This window comes from Carettochelys insculpta, chromosome 16, assembly GCF_033958435.1.
Source record: "Carettochelys insculpta isolate YL-2023 chromosome 16, ASM3395843v1, whole genome shotgun sequence".
Taxonomy (NCBI): Eukaryota; Metazoa; Chordata; order Testudines; family Carettochelyidae; genus Carettochelys; species Carettochelys insculpta.
In genome coordinates this window covers 26,723,732-26,745,000 of record NC_134152.1, presented here as the reverse complement: position 1 = coordinate 26,745,000, position 21,269 = coordinate 26,723,732, and the positions used below count along the sequence as shown (strand labels likewise).

Sequence of the window (21,269 nt, the reverse complement as noted above, 5' to 3'; positions counted from 1 at the left end):
GCGAGAAGCCGAGCGCTCCCCCCATGGGCCAGACCCGGTACTGCACAGCCGGGCGGGGCAGGTGCCCAGGTTCGACTCCAGAACCAAGAGTCCAGCCACGCGCAGCGGCCTTGGCTCGGCTGGAGACCGGTCCCTGGACGGCGGCCAAGTCGCCTCCCCATGGGCGGGGGGACGAGCTAGCGAGGTAACTTCCCCCCTCACAACTGGGGGCGGGGGCTGACAGCCCAGCTGTTGTGCTGGCTTCCTTCTGGCCGGCTCCCGGGGTACCTTTGGCTAACTCCCCCTCTGCCTCGTCTCCTAAGGCGGAGAACAGCCCCGCTGCTGGGCGAGGGGAAACTGAGGCTGGGGAAGGGGGAACTCTGGCTTCTTGCTCCCCTCGTCTACCGGCGCCGGGATCCGCTCCCAGCACGGGCCAGGGTGCTGGCTTTTTCGTAACCCGCCCTCCAAAGGGTTAACAGCTCTTTGTTCCCCCTAATTTTAATCCTCTGCTGGGTCTGCAGCTCACGTTGTTCGGATCTGCTCGAGAGAAAGCGTTAACTATTATCTGCTTCTAGCTTGACCATCTGCTGTTGTAGAAAATTCAAAACCCTGGAGATCTACTTATATCCACATCGTAAACGAGAAAAGATGTTTTAATTAAGGGAAATCAGGTTAACTTAGCTCTAATTTACAAGCCGCCTGCTTAATGAATTGTCTGTGCTGCTCTCTCTTTGTAGAGAGTAAATCTGAGGATCTTTTTCCTCTGCAGTTCAGACACTAATTAACTAAGCAAGAATTTTAGTGGCAACCCGACTTCCCTCTAATAGTTTTACCTAAAGCCAGCCTGGTCATTGCTTATACAAATTGCCAATTAAATTTGATTGATATAATGAAATTGGATTTTATTTCCACTTACCTTGTCCCTCACACTGTCTCCTTCTCTCTACCCCCAGAAAACATATTGCAGCCTTCACCTGGCTTAGCCCAGGGCCCAAAGTTATTGGCCCAAGTGCATCGCAGGCAGGTTGCTGCTAAACCAACATTTCTAGTAGCTGCTTGGCTCGTTCCTAGGTGTTTACCCCCCTTTGCAGGGCTGGGCTGTACTTACATGTTGTTTGAAGTTGGACGAAAGTGAAAGATCTGAGCAGCTATTCTAAAAATACATTAACAGTTTCCAAAATCTATATCGCTGCTTAATTAAATATGTTCTCCTGTTTATAGGATCTGTGGCTAATTATTTAGAGTCATTTAATCTACTCAATTTGCACGTTAATTAAACAGCACCGGCGTGGCGTGTGTGCGCGCGGCGCCCGGTGGAAGGCGAAACAGCGCCCTCTAGGGGCGGTCCGGGGTGCGGCATGCCCCGCCGCCGGCCTGCAGTGGGGAGTCGGAGCGGGGCTCTGGAGAAAGGGAAACCCAAGTTTCTGGAGTGGCGGCTTACGCAGCGCTAGGGAGAGGGAATCCCCACGGGCCGAGACTGGGCGTGGAAGGCTCCTCCGGGGCAAAGCCAGGACTGATTTAGTAGGCGCTGCAAGTGGGGGAGCCCCCTGGCCCTCACAAGCATTTGGGGGGCCCCCACCCCCCAAACGTCCGCGGACCCCCTCCAAAGCCAATTCTAGCCGCGATGCGCACCCCTTACGAGATTGGCCGCACCGCAATTAGGAACATTACGGGAAGAGATTGACAGGGACCTCGCAGTTGATTGACAACTCATTTGCTCCGATGAGGTTTGCTTTTTGTCACCGCCCCCCTGCAATACCCTGCTGGACCCCCAGGGGGCCCGGCCCACTGCGCTAGGACTGGGACGCCCTCCTTTTCGTAAGCCCCTATGTTGAAACCCGCCTCTGGAACCCCCCACTCGTGCATCGGACCCACGAGGGTCTTGGCCCACGAAAGCTTATGTGCTAAAACAGCCATTGGTCTCGAAGGTGCCACAGGACTTCTACTTGCGCCAGGAAAGCGCCCAAGGCCCGGGCTCCTCCCGTTTTGCTCTCGGGGCACGTGGCGCGGCAGGGGGCTGAGCCAGCCGAGCTGATGACCTGAGACAGGCGGAATCGCTTCCGAGTTGTTTTCCTTCCCGGCGCTGGCTCCTCTCACCCCATCTGTCCCTCTCGGCGCTTGTGTGTTTTCGGCCTTTGTCTCCTACCCCTCCTCGGGACCCCTTTTTCCTCCATTCAATGCCCGCTGCTGTCGCCCATCCTCAATCGCCTTCTGCCCCATTAAGCCATCGGCACGAGGTCCTGACAACAAAGGGCTGAAATCTGATCCGCCGGTTTATTGAATCTCTATTGTTCTGCCGGGCTAATTCCCCATTGTCCTTCATTCCTGGTCATGGCCAGGCGGGTGGGTGGGGGGTGTCGCTCTGCTTGTTAATTGCATAAAGACTAACTCGCCTGCCGCCTGACCCCAGAGTTTTTCCCAGCAAGCAAAGCGGTCGGGCTGGCCTGGAGTCAGAGTGCAGAGCAAACTGGGGAGTTAACCTTATCCTCCAGCAAGGCTTTCCTTCCCAGTTCGCACCCAGGAACAGGCAACAAGCTGCAGGGCCAGGCATGTCAGGAGAGAAAGCAGAGCATTCCAGCAAGGGATTAAGGAAAGTGGTCACTTTTGCCTTAGTAGGGAAATCCCTCCCTGACAGCAATGAAAGCCAGGATGATATAAGTATCTTGTGGTTCACAATAGCAATTAATATGGTAATATTCTACTCCTAAAGATGCTCACGCTAAGATGGAACTTGTACATGGTTGAAACATCTAATATAGGGGGAAATGCACTCCTAGAGTATTAGGTAACAAAGTCGAAGGGAGGGGAGCCCTCCTCTTTAAAACTGCTAGGAAAGCCCTTCTGAATGCCAAGGCCTGTATTTAGTTCCCAAAGAGAGAAAGCTTAATTCTCCCCTGTCTCTTACAGAGCCAGGCATGAAGGGTTAGAGTGATTTTATAATAATGTTTAGTTTGCTCTGAGATGGGACATCTTCAGCGGTTTCTCCAGCTGCTTCTTCCAGAACCAGCAGGGTATTTATTGATGACATAATGACACAGGGCTTGATTCACACCTGGGGTAACTCCATTGATCCCAGGGATGGTGCAGGCCTCACTCCTCTGCTGCGGAATAAAATCCTTAGCCAAGACAATGGGGATACAGGCCAGTGAGCAGCCATGCAGGCTCAGGCCCAAAGAGAAACTGGCAGGCCTCTTTTCTAAGCCAGACACACTAGGCCTAGAACATGGTAATCCATTTGTCCTCTAGAACTGGTTGAAATTTTTTTAGTGAAATAGTTTTTCCAACAGAAAATGGCTTTGTGGAGAAAATGTTTGTTTCATTAAATGTATTTACATTTGTGAAAACAAATCAAAAGACTCATTTTTATGAAGGATAAAAAATTGTTTCACCAAACATTTTCTTTAAGGAGTTATCTGACCATCCCTCCTGTAAGGGACCAAAACGCAAGAATATTGTAGGCACAGATCTGGGGATGGAGGCGGAGTCCCCTTACTGTGTTGTGAGCCAGGGAGAACAGCCTAGCTGCCCTGTGCCTGTGAACAATGCCTGATATGTAATTTAAGCGGCACAGGAACAGATAAGGGGAAATCCAGGGTACCAATGGAATGAACAGTTATATAATCATGACTCAGCCAGTTAAGGAACCTATAAAAGCCACACTGCTGGGCAGCAAATTGGTCTTCTCCATTGTACCAGGCACTGGTGCCACACAACTTCCTTGGGGCTGCCTGCAGTCATTCCAGGGTCCCTGGCTGCTGAAGGGGCAGAAGGTCAATGTTTATTGCCCTATAGAATTGAGAAATTTACTCAGGGGTGCTGATTATCTGATATAAATGTCTTTCAACTAGCCTGGGTGTCAGATGCTTTCTTTTCACTTGTGAACCTTGCCCCTGTTCCCAGTCTGAGATATTTTGGTTTTAAACATATCCGTCCTTCCCCTAATTTTCAGTTTTCACAAACAATAAAAACATAACATAAAAACAGTGAGCTTTAGGTTTTTTATTTTAATAAAATCCTCTCCCCCCCAAAAAAAGCCAATAAAAAAGTTGGTGAAAATGAAAAATGGTTATTGTTGATTTACCACTGGAAAAAATGGTTTTCCAACAAGTTCTAATTGTGGATGTCCCTTCAATTGCCTCCTAGCAGTTTGGTCTTGCATTGCTTGTGCCCTGCATTGACCTCATCAAAACAGAGATCAGCTTAATTTTACCTTCACTTATTTTCTCTAAAAGTACAGCACTTGCAGGAAAAGAAATTGATTCTTGAAGTCTGAACTTTTAGATACATTTATACCATGTAGAGGGTCTCACTAGCTGATGGCCCAGGTTCTCCTGGAATTTTATGCCCCAGCCCTGAAAAAATGTATATAACTGCTTAACTTTAAGCTCCCTAATAGTGACTTCAGTGGTCACATAAAGTTAAGCAAGTGTATATAGCGTCAAGGCCTTGTATGTCAGAACTGTTTAAGTGCTGCAAAAATTAATGTTCCTGAACATGGCTGCCTGCTTAACTGGTATAGGCTTATCTCTCTTGATGATCATTGTTTGAACACTAAGTCTTTGAAGTGGGGTGGGTTTGTGTAAGGGTTTGAAGGGTGGCTGTTCTTTGGACACATTGCTCATATTCACTTGAGAACATGACATGCAGCTAGCTTTGCTGAAGAGATTTCTGAACCTAAGGAAGTATCTATCTCTGAGTGTAAACGTTGGACTTTATTACTACTTCACCATCTGGGCCACTGTGTAATAACCCAGGGTCTATTCAGTGACAAAGATTTTTTTTCCAAAGCCATATTACACATAAAAGGATAATGTCATAAATGTAAATTCTTCTGAGCAGTGTTGCTATAGTGGCTCCAGTGATAGGAGATGGACAAGGTAGGCAAGGGTATCTTTCTCATCCCACCAAAGATATTCCCCCTCCAATCTTACTTCTCTCATAAATGTATATCCTTTCAATAATTTTGTAGCAAAACAAATATTACTAAAAGTGAGCTTTAAAATTCTGTCACTTCCTTTTCTCTTTGCTTCCAAACCTTTTCCCTCTTTTTTGTCACTCTCAGATGGAAACTGACGAGGTAGGATCATGAAAATGCATGGACTGTAGTTTCAAAATGACTTCGCTCGTTACCATCTTCCCCAGAACCGAGCTGCTAAAGAAAAGCTGCTATATCAGGCTCTAAAGTGACCTTGTTGCTTTATCAATGCAGTGACAATGTGGCAGACAGTCATGGGGTTATATTGTTTCAAAGAATACTAAAAGCTTTGGTGAAATCTAGTGATGAAGACAATGGGTCATTTCCTCCCATTTTCCTCCATTGTCTTTCATGATTCAGACACAGTTTTAAAGTTGTAGACTGTAGGTGAAAAACAGGCCCCCATGAAACTATTATGCAACTGGAGCTAACATTCAATGAAAATTAACAGAATATTATAAGGCCCATACAATAGAACAAAGAAGCATGATCTAGGAAAAGAGGTTGATGGAACTTAGGCCATGTCTACATTTACCCAGATGATCAACCAGCTCGGGGCCAAATTTTCATGGTTCGATTTTGCACGCCCGGCAGAGACACACAAAATTGACCTATCAGGGTTGGCAGTCAACCCCTGTACTCCTTGCTATTGCGAGGAGTAAGGGAGGTTGATGGAAGAGCTTTTCCCATCAACCTTCCTCAGTATGAATAGCCAGGTAAGTTTATTGCAGAGAAGTTGATTCTAGCTATGCAATTGCTGTAGCTAGAATTGCATTTGTGCAATTGACTTACCTGCCTAGGTACACCAAGCCTTAATAGAGAAAGCTTAGAGTAAAGGAGACTCGGAGACATTAACAGGGTAATTGTCCATTAACACTATGAAGGCAATGTAGTCCAGCAGCTAAAGTGCTGTAGAGGGAATCAATAGACTATGGGGCTACTGACTTCAATGGAACCATGATAATTTCCCACTAAAGATCTACCCCTTAGATTTTATTCCCAGCTCTGACATGGATGGAAGTGACAGTACTTCTGGGTGATGTCACTTCCCTGTGCCTTTGTTTCCTCTTCAACCCTTTGACCGTTTAGACTGCACGCTCTTCAGAGCAGGATCTCTGTTTGTACAGTGCCTAGCACAATAGGCTGTTCCTCTCGGGTGGAGTATAATAGGCACTGCAGTGATGCAAGCAATAATAACAGAGAAGAGGAAAAATGATTGAAATTAAGGTGTGTGTAATATAACATGAAAAGGCCAGGAATGATATAGGGAACATTAAACATAAAATTTGGAATTCTAAAAGGGAGGTCAATTGGGCAATGGGATAATTAGCCTAGGGACGTAAAAGATTAATAAATTAACTATAAACCACTTGTAGCAAAATTTGTATCAAGCATTTATAAATACTCATAGCTTCACATGGTTGACTCTTCTAGAATCCTGATAACTTGTCTCATCCTCCATTTTAGTTCCTCTTAGCACATTCCCGAAAGACAGAGGGAGACAGAGAACCATCATAACAATGATGGAAGTAGCCAAAAGGCCAAGATGATTAGTAAGACATCTTAGAGAAACCTTGCTGAGCTAGAAAGAACAACAATGGGAAAAGCACCCCCACCCGGCCCCCGCAGGCAGTAAGACCAACAAAGGATCAAAGAGAAGCAGTGGAAGCCAAATGATCCAGAAGGTGCTATCATAGGACACTTGGGTGAACAGAAAACAAGCAAAATAATTTGTAGCAACAAACAGGAAATAAAGAAACCAAAATGTAAGCCTTGGAGACCAGAAGAAAGACAAGCAGCATTCCAGTACCAAACCTAGCTCATCTTCTGACCCCTAATGACTTGCTTGGCAGTCATCATGATTAGTTTTCTGTTTGCTTGGATTAAGGCTTACCTTTGCATAAGTTGCTGTTCATACTAACCTTAATGTGTTGGCTGAAGACTTTCTGTAGCTGGTCATGCAGTGGGCAGGGTGATATAGTTCACCATGTTCCTCTTACCTCTGAGCTTACCATCCTGATTAAAAGACGTGACTAAAACTGGCCAGTGACATGGCTCTGACATTCTTTGCTCTACTGATCGATTCTGGTCGAATGACTATGAGATGATGGACCACATCCATTCCTGGTGTGAATGCAGGTAACTCACCTGCTGATACTGAAGTAGAATTTGGAGGATTCAATTCCTTGACCTAGAGGTCATATAGTGAAGCTAGAAGTAAGAAACATAACAAACAAGAAGGCTCACACAACACCAGTATCAGCACTTAATTATCCCATCCACATGCCAAGATTCATTATTTTTATTTCAACTCAGGAACAAAATTGGTCTAATGAAGCAATGGGGAGCAATAGAGAGAGAATGTAGAGACTGGAAAAAGGTGAATGTTTATGCTTCATGATTAGTCAGTGGAACATCAAAACTAATGCTGGTTCCAACCTGCAACCTATTCAGAGCCAAAAGTACATTAAATGAGTGGCATATTAAAACCGGGAGTTTTGATTCACGGTCAGGCAGGGATAGAATCAGTTGTGAAGATCAGATCTGGTTCTGAGCTGACCCAGAGTTTAGAGGTGTTCAGATCCAGCACAGCATGGAATGCAATGGCCTGAAAAAAATAAAGCTCTGCAAGAGAACTGTTTCCCTTGCCCGCCACGCCAGCTAAAATTCTAGGGCTAAAGGCTTCCCTCATACAAGCCCATTGTTTTCAGTGGTCTTACTTCCAGGGAAACTTTGGCTCTGGTAACATACAATAAGATATGCACTAAATCACAGGTGTTTGAAAGAGAAGAAACCAATAGCTAACCATAATATGACGATAATGCTCTACAGGTTCAGTATTCAAGATGCTTGATAATGTAACTAACGTGCCTGGGAACATACTAGCACAACCAGGCGGTCTTGTAGAATGCAGGGAGAAATGAAATGACATCATAAGAAAGGGATCTGACTAACAACTGTGACACATTTGACAAGGCCCTTGATCGCTCACTGCTGACTGTCCTAATGTCCATTTTGGCTGTGTCTGGATTGTCGAGAAAGGTCAGAAAAGGATACGCAAATTGTGCAATGCATTTGTGGGTCTCCTGCCAACAGCTGTGTTGGGAAAGGCTTTCCCAACATTTGGCCCATCCACCTGGGGCCAAATGTCAGGAAAACCCCCTCTGCCAAGACATCCCTGCTCCCTCATAGAACAAGGAGGACTGGGATGTTGGCAGAATGCTCCTAACACAAGACACTTCTGCCGAGAGACCTCCAGTCTCCCATCAGATGCCTGCAGTTTAGACAGCATTTGGGAGAAGGGTTAAAGGGTGATGATGCTAAGTAATGAGCCAATGTCAATTCATCCCGCCCTCCTTCCTAAATTCTTTATGGCTTTGGTGAGGCTGGCTAGGCCATCTATAAATGTGAACTCCAAATAATTTCTCTCAACACAAGCAGGAGAAGGCTGGATTTAGGGCTGGTTCAAGGCACATATACAGGATTCCAGAACCTGGTAAGAATCAGGATGTATAGCACAGGTCTCAGCTAAGCAGCGCAGCACAAAAGGTTCAAGCAACCTAGTAAAGCTGGTGTGAGTACCACTGAAGGGGTCCCTGTAGGCCGCTGGCTAATTATTCTCTCTCTGCCATCCTAACGCTCTTCACAATAAACAATCCCTTTATTTCTGATCTCAGCACTTCATTATCTTCTTCTGACAAAGCAGTAAAATAAGAAAGCGCCAAAGCCGAGTTCTGATTGTAAAATGAGGGATGGGGCTGGGTGCTATTCCTGGGAGCTCTCCACTCATTTGGGGCACTTATGTCCCAGTCACAAATGACCAAAGGGCCACATCAGATTTTCCTTTAGACTCAGGGCCCAATTCTGCTCTCAGCTACCCCACTGGAAGCTCACTGGGTTTGCACCCGGTTGGCAGAGCTGCATCTAGATTTGAGTTTCTCTTTGAAATCCAGTGGTCGGATACTCATTCATCCACCTCTTCCCCTGCTCCTAGCTCCAGAAGACTGTTCTGTTACATGATGTTCTCAGGTTCTTTATTCCCAAAGGGAGCCAGGGTTAGTTCAAGATAGTTCAGGCTGAACTGGGACAAGGGTTAGTTAACCAGTTAACCCACCATCAGATGGCTGAATGGACTGGTAACAGTCAGAAGCCCTCTAAAGATAACCACCCTGAGCAGGACAATAGCTTGCTGTTTATTAGAATAATTTTTAAAGGTACCTCATTGCGCTTATTTGTTATGTGGTTAAACATTTATTATTTATATTTAATTTTCTTGAGCTCGAAGGGGCATGACTGGTGTGTGAGTGGAGGGGGAGAAGGGTCTGCAGATTCAATGTTGCTGTTACACGCTCTTATTTATGTAACCTTGGTCTCCCTCTGGGGGCTTTCGTTTCACTGCCTTCTATCCTCCTCTTAATTGGCCTCACAGATCACGCCTTTTGCTCTGTATCACCTACATTCTTGCAACTCGTAATTTCTAAGATATTAGATGTGGGTGAAATAGAAGAGTTTTGTGAATTAAAGCCGAGACATTTTCAACGATTCTTAAGCCTTTTTTAATTTTTTTCAGCGCTCGGGCTTGGGATGCTTCATTAATGCTTGGAGAGTGCTGCGAGATGCTTGAGAAGGCCAAAGTGTCATTATTGGACTTGAACTGGCCATTGTACTGAGTGTCCTATGAGCTCAGGGACCTGGCAAAGCCCACGTTTCAGGGGGCCTTGCTCTCAAACCCGATTTTTATTGACCAAGCCGTTCAACATTAATTATAATCAGAGGGGATTAGTGCCATGAGCAATCGGCTAATCTGTCAGCAAATACTGACACCATCACATGGAAACATGCTACAAGATACACATAATGTCTGTAAGTCTTCCTGTTGACTTCAGTGGGTTTGGTTTTGACCCCCACATCCTCATCCCATTGAAGTCAATGGGAGTTTGATCCCAAGGCTTTCTACGGACTCCTGGATATTTAAGTGGTGTAAGCACCGACTCTGGTTTCCTCCCATTCTCAGCAGCTGCTGAAAGGGGAGATTAATTAGAGTCAGCCACTTGTGATTTATTTCTCTTCCTGTGCAACAGTTCACATTGTCACCCAGCCCACTGCTTGACCTTGTCACTCCTCTCTTTGGGTAGGTCTACACTAGGGGAGAAAGTCGACCAAAGATATGCAACTCCAGCTATGTTACTAGCATAGCTGGAGTTGATGTACCTTAGGCTGACTTCCCTCACTCCTTGTGACTGCGGGGAGTACCAAGGTCAATGGGAATGTCCTGAATGTTCAATTTAGTGTGTCCCTACTAGATATGCTAAATCAAACCCCTAAAGATTGATCTCCGGAGCATCAGTCTTCCCAGAAGTATAGATGTGCCCTTGGAATCCATTCAGTGGCTCGCCCACCTCTCTACCATCACATGACGTTTCCCTACCCTGTCTACCATCCTCACTTGCTACTGAAATGTCAGCTTCTGCCTGGGACGGGCCCATGATACCAGCCTCCATTGTGCACTTGTTATATTTTCAAACAAGCACCTTTGTGCTTCCTGCCGCTCACATTTGGGAAGAGCATCTGCAATCAACCTCGTTATTTCCCTTAAATCCCTCCTTCAAATCTCCTCATGCTGCTGGTGCTCTACCCCACTGCCTGCCAGGCTGACCATGGTGTCTCATTGTTTCCTTGGCCTGCCCAGTTTGTCTGTGTCCATTCATTGTCTCTTGTCTTCTTCTTTGATTGTAAGCTCTTTGGGTTTCTCCAGACAGCACCTAGTACAATGGGCTCCATGTACTTAACTAGCCTCCTCCATGCTCTGGCAACACACATAGTAAATAAAAATAATACTAACAAAAACATTCCAAAGGAAACATGATTCCTGACTCAGTTCCCCTAGTTATTCCCTTTTCTTAACTTTGGTAAAGTTTCTTCCTGCTGCTGGCGATGGGCTGCTTTGGCTCTCAGATCCTTTCTGGATGCTCTTGGGGAGAAAAGAAAGAATAAATTGTTATTTACCTGAGAAAAAGTGTGTAATCACTGGATGAAATCTGCTTTCTGGATTGGCATGTGTGCGCCTGGTTGACAGGAATGAATGTCCAATAACTGCTACTTCAGATGCCAGGCCAGTTGTGGTTTCACACAGCAGCAGCTCTCTACAGGTAGAAAGTATTGCTCATGCTTGTGCTTTGTTAAGCTAGTTACAATTGCATATACCGGAACTAGGGGTAGAGGGCTGGTTTCAAAGTGATTAAGCAGAGCTCAGAACCTGCCTTATCTTTGGTGTCTTCCAATGCAAAACTCTTGTCATGATCTGGAGAATGATTAGTGCAGAATCCAACCCCTCAGATCCATTTTTTTTTGGACCTTCCCATATACCTAGTCCGGAAAAAGCTACTGTCCTGGATAAAGGACCCAATGTAGTTACTTAATAAGAGGATCCAATTTATCATACGTGGATGCTCAAAAGTAGGGCAAACACAACACATGTCCACAAAGTTACTAGGTGATGACATTCTGTTAGCTAGCGATTGTTTTCTAGACACTGTTAGTCTCTTGCACACACAAGGTATAGGACTGATCCCAGCCTACAACCTAAGTGAATCAACACATCCAAAATTGTATTCTGTTCTTTATAGGTTCTTAGAGTGAGGCCATCTCCATGGTGTCAGTTACCACAGAGTTCCATCGACAGAAGTGCAGTGTAGACTCTTCTGTCGACAGAAAGGGCTGCCGCCGCCGCCGCCCCCCCCCCCGACCCTTGCCAGGCAGCCCGGTTTGCAGAGCTGCAATTCCACTTTCTCGCACCAGAGGGCAGTGCAGTCTGGCAGTTCTTTGTCAACAGAGCAAGTTGTATGTAGCAGCAAGCAGTCAACAGAGGTTCTGTCGAGTTTTCTCTGTCGACAGTAACTTCTGTCATCTGATACTTCTAGTATAGACATAGGCTAATAGTCCTACTTATAACAGCTTCATTAATAAACAAATTAAGACACAGAGTTTTACCATTTAGGTGGGGGTTGGTAGCATTAGCAGGTCTTTTGTTAATCCACAGGTAGCTTGGCTTCGAGCAGGCTCCTGGCTGCATACAGGAGGAGGGATGGGACTGAGCTCCCTCCTTGCAAGAAGATGAAAAATTGGCTTGAGTGCCACTCATGATGTGAATGCCAGGGGTTGCTGACCCCTGCTCTACTGGATGGATTCCCCTCTACGGAGTATGCCCACATTCAGACTAGGTGTAAACAGTTGAAACTCCCATGAAAGTGTCTAGGTCAGACTCTGCAAGGGTGAAAAATGTGGCATCAGTTGGGTAGAAAGTGAGTGTGGGTGATTATTTTGAAAGTGCCAAGAACTCGATGAGTCTTCAGTGGAACTGCCAGGCATCGTCAGTGCGATGAGTGGTACTGGAGAAAAAAGGTTAAGTTTGAGGAGGGACCTAGTTCAGTGGGACCCCATGAGCTCAGGAATGCAAGCAGAGGGCAACTGTTAGTTTGCATATAGGAGCTTCTCAGCATACTTAAAGTAGATCTCTCTCCTACAGCAGAATGTACTAATGAGACAGCACATTTGAAAATTGGCCCAATTATTTAAATGCCTAAATATAGTTTTAGGAGCTCCTGATGTTGAAAGTTTTAGTGTGGCAGTGCAGCATGCAAAGTGAATTTGGTAGCTGCAATTCATTTTCCAGCTACCAAAACCCAGCTGCACTGACTAGCCATTTCAACAAGAGACCGAGAGATAAGTGGGTCAAGTTGCATGGGATAACTGTACTTTTCTGTGGATAAACAGCAGCTGTAATTCTCTAGGGCAAGCAGGCTAAAACTTGTGGAACCTTTCACTAAATTTGCAAGAAAACATATTGTAATAAGAGAAAAATAAAAGGGCAGATAAAGTTCAGTTTCCTTTGAAAGTTAGGGCTGTGGCCTTTCCTTCCAGAATGGCTCCTCCTCTCAAGACAAGCCAAGTGGAACAACTAGCCTGTGACGCATTCTGCAGGCTCAGTTGCAGTGGCACTCGAGCCAGGATACACACATCTGGCACACAGGTGTTCCCTTTCGCATCTGTCAGCCGACCATCAATCAGATTATTTTAAAGACAAATCACTCAGGGAGCTCACAGAGATAAAGCGAGGGAAACACATTTATAGTTGATGAAAGTAAATACATTTTACATAGCATGTGACCAGGGAAACCCAATGCTACAAGATCTTAATGACACAAAGAGATTAGAAGGGTCCAAAAACCATATTAGATCTTTGTACAACTAAACTGGCTTCTGTCCCTATGTAAGGAGTGGAAGTCCCTGATAAACTTGCTGCTGACTGCTTGGGTTTGAAAAGAAATTCTCTCTCCCAATGGGAAGGCTATTACATAATTGCCCTTGTGGCAATTTTATACTTTCCTTTGAAGCATCTGTTACTGGCCAGAGTTTAGAGATAGGATATTGGAGTAGATATGGTTAAACTCCAGGGTGTTGATAGCTGCCAGTCCATCATGGCTTTGAATTGATCTATGGGCACTCCCTGACTTTGCTGAAGCTGATGCACATACTAACCACCTTTCATTCAGTCTACATGAGAAAGTAATTAAATACGCCTTTGGTTGGTGATAGTTGAAATAATAGCAGCCACAGACTGAGTTTTGGACCAGCATGGCAAAGCTGGGGTACAGACTGAGCCATGTGGGCTGAGGGGTTTCATTGGAGAGAGAGCATGAGAGAAAGAGACTGAGAAGCAGACTGCAGCCAGATATCCCAGAGAAACAATGGCAGAGTGGCTCTAATGAGAACTTTGTTTGGGCCTGGTACTGGCTAAAAGCAGGCTTGGATTTCAAAGCAAGAAAACCACCTTCTGTTTGTTCTTACAGTGCTGGGTGGGGGAGTGGGAGGGTGGGAAGCGGGAAATGACATAGTGTGTACTTCTGTAAATAAGTGATTTTGTCCAAGCGATTTTACCTGACTTAATTACCAATTTCTCCTCTTAACAGAAACCACCTACCAGGCCCCAAATATTGGCTAATCACTCAGTCCAAAAGCAACAGCAATATGATCTATTACGTTATTTCCTGGGTTCCTAGAGCAATCAACTTGTCCTCGTTGTCTCCTGGTTCAGTCTCCTCCTTGGAAGTTCTGTGTGTACCAACTCTAAAACATTCCATATAACTTTTGAATAAGGTGAGGCACTCAGCCTTGCCAGGCCTTTTTTTTTTTTTTGGCTTTGTTTTTTTTTTTTAACATTCAGCATGATAGTTGCCTGCAATCTCTGCAAAAGGTAATTTTTGCCCCATCAAATCTTAAATTCCAATCAAAGTTTCCTGATGGGGCCAGCCTCTTCACCAGATGTTGACTGAGTGTGTCTGAACAGCACAGCCTCTTTGGGGGCTGATAAGAAGAGGACTGTGTACTGCTCAGTTGACAAGCTCAATTGACATGCTCAATTTCCCTCAAAGATGGTGCAGACACAATAACATTTTTCCTGCTGATGGTGTCCATGTGTCTCTCCCCATCTCACTAAACTCTTTCACACTCTGGGACATTCAGAAAGTGTGTGTACCTTCTGCTCCACAAGATGCATATGTCTGCTGGGAAGGAGAAGGTGCCTGGCCTCTGGCAGTTTATTTAAGAAAAAAATACCCTCCCAGTGATCAGTGTCTGCATGGAGTAGATGTATGGTTTCAATTCTGTCCTTGAGCTATGGATCATTTAATGTTGTCAACACATATACATCCTTCTCAAACATCCCACTGAGAATTTCTGGGTCTGCAGACAGCTTAAAGCTAGCGTTACAGCAGCAGCTTCATATTTGCTTTCAGGTCTGCATGCATTTTTTAATACTTAAGCTTGCATAATTGCTGCTGAATTTCTAATTGCTGAGTGGCTTCTTCAAAGGGGAAGAGGCCCACTAGCAATAGGATTCCAGCAGCAGGGTGGGAATGAGGACTTTTGCTGGCTTGTGATTTCCCAGCACACTTGTTCAGAGGTTCATCACTGTGGTATCCAAGATATCCTCAAGGGTAAGTTGGATGGAACCTCCTGGATCAGTTGATATTCTGGCAAATGTTCTTCCTGCGTGAAGGATGGCTTTGGTGGAATGGCTGAATGGCCACAGATTGTACCTACCTGCCTTACCATACTTCTAGCAGCTCTGTTTTCACCAAGGTTCCTTGACTTCAAAATCTGCTCTTTGGTAGGGTCTGACTGATCCCTCAGTCTGGTGGCTTCAGAACCACATGGGAGACAACTGTGCAGTTAGGGGTGGAGTTGTCCAATATCCTGTTAACATGCAGATGCATTTATAAAGCAGCATGCCAAAGGCACTCCAGCATGCAAAGGATTCACAGCCGTCATATGATTGATTTAGGAGTGGGTATAAAGGGAAGCTGGTGGTAAGAAAGCTATCATAAGGTATAGCTTAGGCTCTGTCTCCTTCCAGCTGACTGATGCTTGAAAGCCTGGTTCTTAATGTGCAGTACTCTGAGTTGATTGGTTCTGGTCTTGTTTTGTTCCAGCCTGGAGGAAAGCAATGAGAAGTGAGAGGTATTTGGAACATGAAGGTCTTTTCCCCCAGTTGGCAAGACAGGGCAATGAGGATGCAATAAGCCAGGGGTGATCAATCCGCATGTGATTCTTTGAGCAATTAGATGCTGCTCCTGCTTGGAGCTGTTCCCCAGGAGTGCCATCCACGTCTCCGTGCATGCACCTCAGTGCGTGGTGGGAAAAGCGTGTGGCAGCGGCCATGTCAGTGGCTTGGGTGAATCGCCAGCATCGAGTTTGAGCAGGGGCCTGGGGGTCCCTGGCTCTGGAGGAGGGGGAGAGTACTGAGTTTGAGCGGGGGGGCTGGGAGTGCCTGGTTCTAGCTGGGGGAGGGCACTGGGTTAGAGCAGGGAGGCTGGGGGTATCTAGCTAGACTGATAAAAATAAAAGTAAATACATAGTACGTGGCTCTTTGTGCTCTATCCATGGCTCTGAGTCCCTAACTGGTTGGCCACCCCTGCAACAAGCAGTCTTGTGGAATGGGTTCTGTCATTTGCATTTATTTTTGGTGGAGTCTACCGCGCTCTGGGAAGAGCACCAACGAACTCAGTGAGGGAGGCAATGGAGTATAATGGTTAGCATCTCAGACTGGGAGTCAGGAGGCTGCTGGCTGTGAGCTTTTGAGCAAATTACGTAGAGGAGGTTTTTCAAAAGCACATGTGGGAGTTAAGAGCCTACGTGCTTTTGTGCCTTGGCAAATCTCCCCCATAAACACTCTGGGCCTCAGTTTCCCCATCCGTAAGGTGGAGTTAGTAATAGTTTGTTCACACTGCAAGGTGCTGTGAGAAGTGTGGCTGATGCCCCTCCGCTCAGTTCTATTGTACCTACAGACTGTGCTCTGGGATAGGTGAGCACACTTTATACAAATCCAGTATGAACAGAATTTAAATGGGCCTGAGCTGAAGCTCAGTATCTTGATATTAACAGAAAAAAGCGTTCTCCCCTCACCCACTCTCCTTTCTCTCCAATCCTGGAAATGGCCCAGGCTGCCCAAGTCCAGCCCAGGGGACTCTGGACTGTCTTGCTATTCTACTGCAAGTCATAGATATTCCCCAGGTATCCTTTCTGGCCCCAGCCAGGGCCAGCTGGCAAACCAGGAGCATGACCTCCACAAACCCCCTCAGGAGCCATCAATGCTTTTCCTTAATCAGCCCCTGTTGGGGGGCAAACACTCTTAGGACCCAGTTCCTAGTTCTGCCTTCGTGCGCTAACCACCCCACAGCTGTATAGATTCCCCCCACCCCACACGGGGCCTTCCCACCAGATGTAGAGCCTTTAGAGCTTGGTCCAAGGCATTCCCTGCACAGGGGGCATTGCAGAGCATATCTGGCACAGGGGCACGTATGGGGTTGTGGCTGAAGGATTCTGATCCGGGCTATTCCCTCACGTTCATAAAGCCCCCAGGAGCATTCAGAACGGGCCTACCTTGTGTTGGGAGCTGACTGAGTCCTCAGGCACCACAGCAGTGTGGCGTACAGGCTTGCACCATGATCCTAGCACTAGTTTATGCACCCCACATGGATGAATTCCATCTACCATATTTTCCACACATTCAACACGCTGCCTCCACCAGCATGGAAGGAATGGACTAGAAAAGGAAATCAAACCAAGCCACATCCCTTGCAGGGCCCTGCCTAGAGTTACATCCAGGGTGTCAGTCCAGCCTGATTCCATTTAGTGTATCTCTAGATTTACTACAGCAGAGCCCCAAGTAAACTACTTTATAACTCAGCCCATTAACTGTAATTTGTCGTATTCCAAATGGTCTAAAGCATTCTGAATTTTATCTGCCACTTGCTCCCTTCATTTATCTCCCATCAAAGAGGTTAACAGTCGTCGCTAAAATATCAGTCGGGTAGGCCTGCGATATATTTACTCCCCAACTATAAAATGTACTGGTTACGTTTTGTGAGTAGAATGAGAAGTGGCTAATATGAGAAATATTAATATACAGTCAATACTGAATGAGGTGCTGCCACCTTTTGGTTTAACCTAATTCACCTCATAGGTCCAAATTCACCCCTGCAGTGACTCCTTTGCTCCAAGTGGTGTTACCTCACAGATGGGGTTGGCCCTTAGAATATATGTTTCATCTCAGCTCTACTTTTGTAGAACTGGCATAAACCTATGCCGGGGTTCCCACCATGAACAGGAAGGATGATAACAATAAAGCTGGTGAATTGTTGAAATAATACATAGGCTCTGCGAGCTTTAGCAAAAATAGAATAGAACGGGTTATACTCATTTGCTAGAAAGCTGGGCATTGTGGAGCAGTCCCTGTATTAACACAAGGCATGAATTCAGCTTCCTTTCAGGAAGCCTACAGTTGAAGATATTCTCCAAAGTGGCAAGAGATTGGAATCAACACTATGGGACACAGGAGGGTAAATCTGCTGGGACATTCACTTCCTGGAGTTGTGCTCTTCAGGATCAATAGCAGGGCACTCAGCTGTGGAAGGCACTTACCTCAGTGGCTTAGCCCTCAGCTTTGGTGAGTTTCAAGCCAGGTCAGTGCCTGGCTCAAGATGTGTAATTGAGGCTTTAACTGAATGACACATGTTTTTGGTAGGAGACAATCACCTACTGTATGTTTGCACAGTACCTAGCACATTGGGGGCAATATAGATGCTTATTAATGCTACTTCTACTAAACAATAATGTTGGCATAGCAGATTCTGGAACCAATTTTTGTACCGGCTTTTGCTGGTGTAGTCTTTGAGTATAACTTTTGTACTATGGCATCTAGCTTCCAAGGTATTAAGTGCAACAGTAAATTGATCAAAATATTTTAGCTGAGCTAGGAGCCAAGACAGAGTGGTCTTTTCATCTGAGAACACTAAGACCTAAGTAACAGAAAGTCCTTGGATTTCTATAACTGTGGTAGATCTTCATCACTGCTGCAGAGCTCAGTATTTCCAAAATATTCTACCTCTTTGTTTCATGGGTCTGGATTCCACAGTTGTCACCTAAGTTTGCTTTGCTTTCTTCCCCAGGAACTTACCTGAACACATTGAATTGGCAAATGTCTATTTCACCTGCACAACACTGGTGTCAGGAATGAGGTTTCACCGGTCTTTCTATTGCAGCATGTAACATGCTGTCAAGTACTATTGAACTGATTCAGGATCTTGTGCTTTGAGCAGACCTATTCATTTCTTCTTCAGAAAGAAATTCCCATTTTTGGCTAGCAGTTCACAACTCTAATGTTAAAGTAGGGGGTGCAATTCACACATAACAGGTTACTTGGCAAATATAACCCATTTCTCTTGTCACGAATGAATCTCTGTAAAGAGTTAAACCCAGAGATTGTAGCTTCTGTGTTGGCCAGCAGTGAGGTGAGCCAATGAGAAGAGAGAGGAAATTTTGAATTGAAGCAGTTACCTGTTGGAGAGCCTTTTGGGTGACCAGAGGAGAGAATCAGGGTGAATTAAGTCTGAACCAGGCTTGGAGGATTTCGGTAAATATCCAGGCTTCAAAAGAAACCTAGGAATAACAGATGCGTGAGTAGGAAGGAAACGTTTAGTCAAACACGATCATTTTTTTTTAATTTTGGGTTTGGTTTGGGAACAGAGAAAGGGATCTTTTAAACTGAACTAGTTACTTGCTGGGGAGTCTTTCTTTTGTGCGGCCAGAGGAGAGAGACATAGAGATGTTTAAGCCTGAGCAGGCTTCAGGAATTCAGTAAATACGCAGGCCACAAGGAGACCTGGGAATACAGTTGTGCAAGTACAAAGGAAAGGTTTAGTCAGATGCGACTGGGTTATTTTTTATTTTGGGTTTAGTGAGGGACATTTTAGGCTGGCTGATGTACTCTCCCACCTCCCGCCATACATAGTTACTTTTAAAAGAAATCCCAGGGAAGAAATTCCCCATGCTTTAATCTACCTTTTTCTTTAGTTGTTCCATAACACCTTGTAACCATGTATGCTTTATCACATATATCTTTTTGTTTTGTTAATAAATCACCTTTTTAAGATAATGATTTGATACCTGTGTCCTAGAGGAAGATATGTGTGTATGCATGCCTCAGACTGAAAGGTCTTAACTCAGATATTGCAGTTATTTTCCTTCTTTTTGTTCTCAATCTCTCTTCTAAGAGTTAAGAGCTTGGGATTACCCCACAGGGAGATATCCCAAGTATGGCTTCCTGAGTTCTAAAGAGGGGTTTTCTTACTTGGGGAGGTAGCAGCTACCTCCCAGGGTCAGCAAATCTGTGCTCTTGGGAAGCTTTTAAGCAGAAGTCCATAAACACAAGGTAATTTTAAGATCTCTTGCGGGCTCCAGCCTTCTGTACTCAATGTGTCAGAGTGGTGAACAGCCTTGATATCTCTGTTCTTAAAGAGCCCTGATGCAGCACAGCACTTAAGCAAGTGCTGCTTCCTCTGCATGGGAGCAGTCAGTTCATTGGCCTTTTGGTTTAAAATTAAGCACATGCTTAAATACCTTGCTGGCTTGGGGCCTGTTGTTCAGAATTCTGTGATAATCAACAAGAACACATTTCAGCAAGTGGGCTGTTTACCAGGACAACTGCTTCATGCACTTGTGAGTCATCATTCTCCATTCATGCTCTGTAAGTGGCCACTTATGTCACCTGCTATTATTTCTTTCCCCTGAATGGATGGCTTTCAAACCCAGAAAACTGTCAAGATTGCACATTCAGTTAGTAGGAGCATTTGTGACAAACAAAAGTTTGATTATATGAACCATCACAGGGTGGCTGCCCCTTCAAGGTAAAATCAGCCTCCGGTCCTCCTATGATTCAATCAGCTACCTGCCAGCCTATGCATGGAGTCATGTGATCGCCTGATGAACACCTGGGTTCATAAAAGCACTGAGAGCATGCACTCAAGAGGAGGGAAACAGAGGAAGCAGGGAAGTCCCTATGAGAAGGTTCCCAGGAGCCTGCACTCCATACAAGAGCAAGGAAGGACTCAAAGTTAGCCCAGAAGAGGCAGCAGAATCTTTTGTTTGTTTGGCTTTTTAGTTGAAATTCCGCCACCCTGGAAGGGGTTATATTGTTTTAAGGGCTGAGCCAGAGGGCCAAGTCCTGGCAGCAGCCAAACTAGGTTTCAGGATTAACTGAGGAGCCTTGTGGCATTGCTGATGAAGAGCCACTATCACTGGCTATGAGGGGGTGCTTTGGACAGCACTGGCCCAGCGGTTTGCGATGCCCTCAGTAAAGTATGACTTTAGTGCCCTCCCCCATTCAATAGAGAGAAAACTTTCCTGATGAGTTACTGCACAGGCAATGACACCATAGCAACATAAATCTGGTAAATGTTATCATTTCAACATTCACTTCAAACCATATTAAAATTTAAACAAAAGAACACAATTTCTATTATTATTGAATTTATTGCTCTTAGAACTAGACAAAACTAGACAAATTAGACAAAACTGCCTATATGACTAGACTGAGCAGTAACAAGGGAAAGACCAAGACAATGAGGATCAGTCAGTCCAACAACATCATCATGCTGGGAGGGGATGACCTGGAAGATGTGGAACAGTTCACCTGCTTGGGGAGTATGATGGGCAGAGAGAGAGGAACAGACAAGGATATCAGTGCTAGAATAGGGAAATCAACAGCTGTATTCAAGACTCTTCATTCCAGATGGAGTTCACAAATAACATCTGCAAAGTTGAAACTGAGGCTCTTCAAAACAAATGTGAAGAGTGTGCTCTTGTATGCATACCAGACATAGGCTACGTCTATACGTGCACGCTACATCGAAATAGCTTATTTCGATGTAGCGACATTAAAATAGTCTATTTCGATGAATAACGTCTACATGTCTTC

The 21,269-nt window shown here is 45.3% G+C and overlaps 1 long non-coding RNA gene across 3 annotated transcripts in view; it reads right to left on the bottom strand.

The window, feature by feature from the left end:
• Positions 1 to 9,065: 9,065 nt before the first annotated feature.
• Positions 9,066 to 21,269, bottom strand: part of LOC142021645 (uncharacterized) — a 32,182-nt gene continuing 19,978 nt past the window's right edge. For 2 of the 3 annotated variants that reach the window (XR_012647726.1, XR_012647725.1), the window contains exons 2-3: positions 18,851 to 18,952; positions 13,077 to 15,445 (exon numbers count right to left, since the gene is read on the bottom strand). This is a non-coding gene — a long non-coding RNA (uncharacterized LOC142021645). Of the gene's footprint in view, positions 9,975 to 10,960; positions 11,098 to 13,076; positions 15,446 to 18,850; positions 18,953 to 21,269 lie in introns of those variants that run through there. The other variant, XR_012647727.1, reaches the window with a different exon arrangement.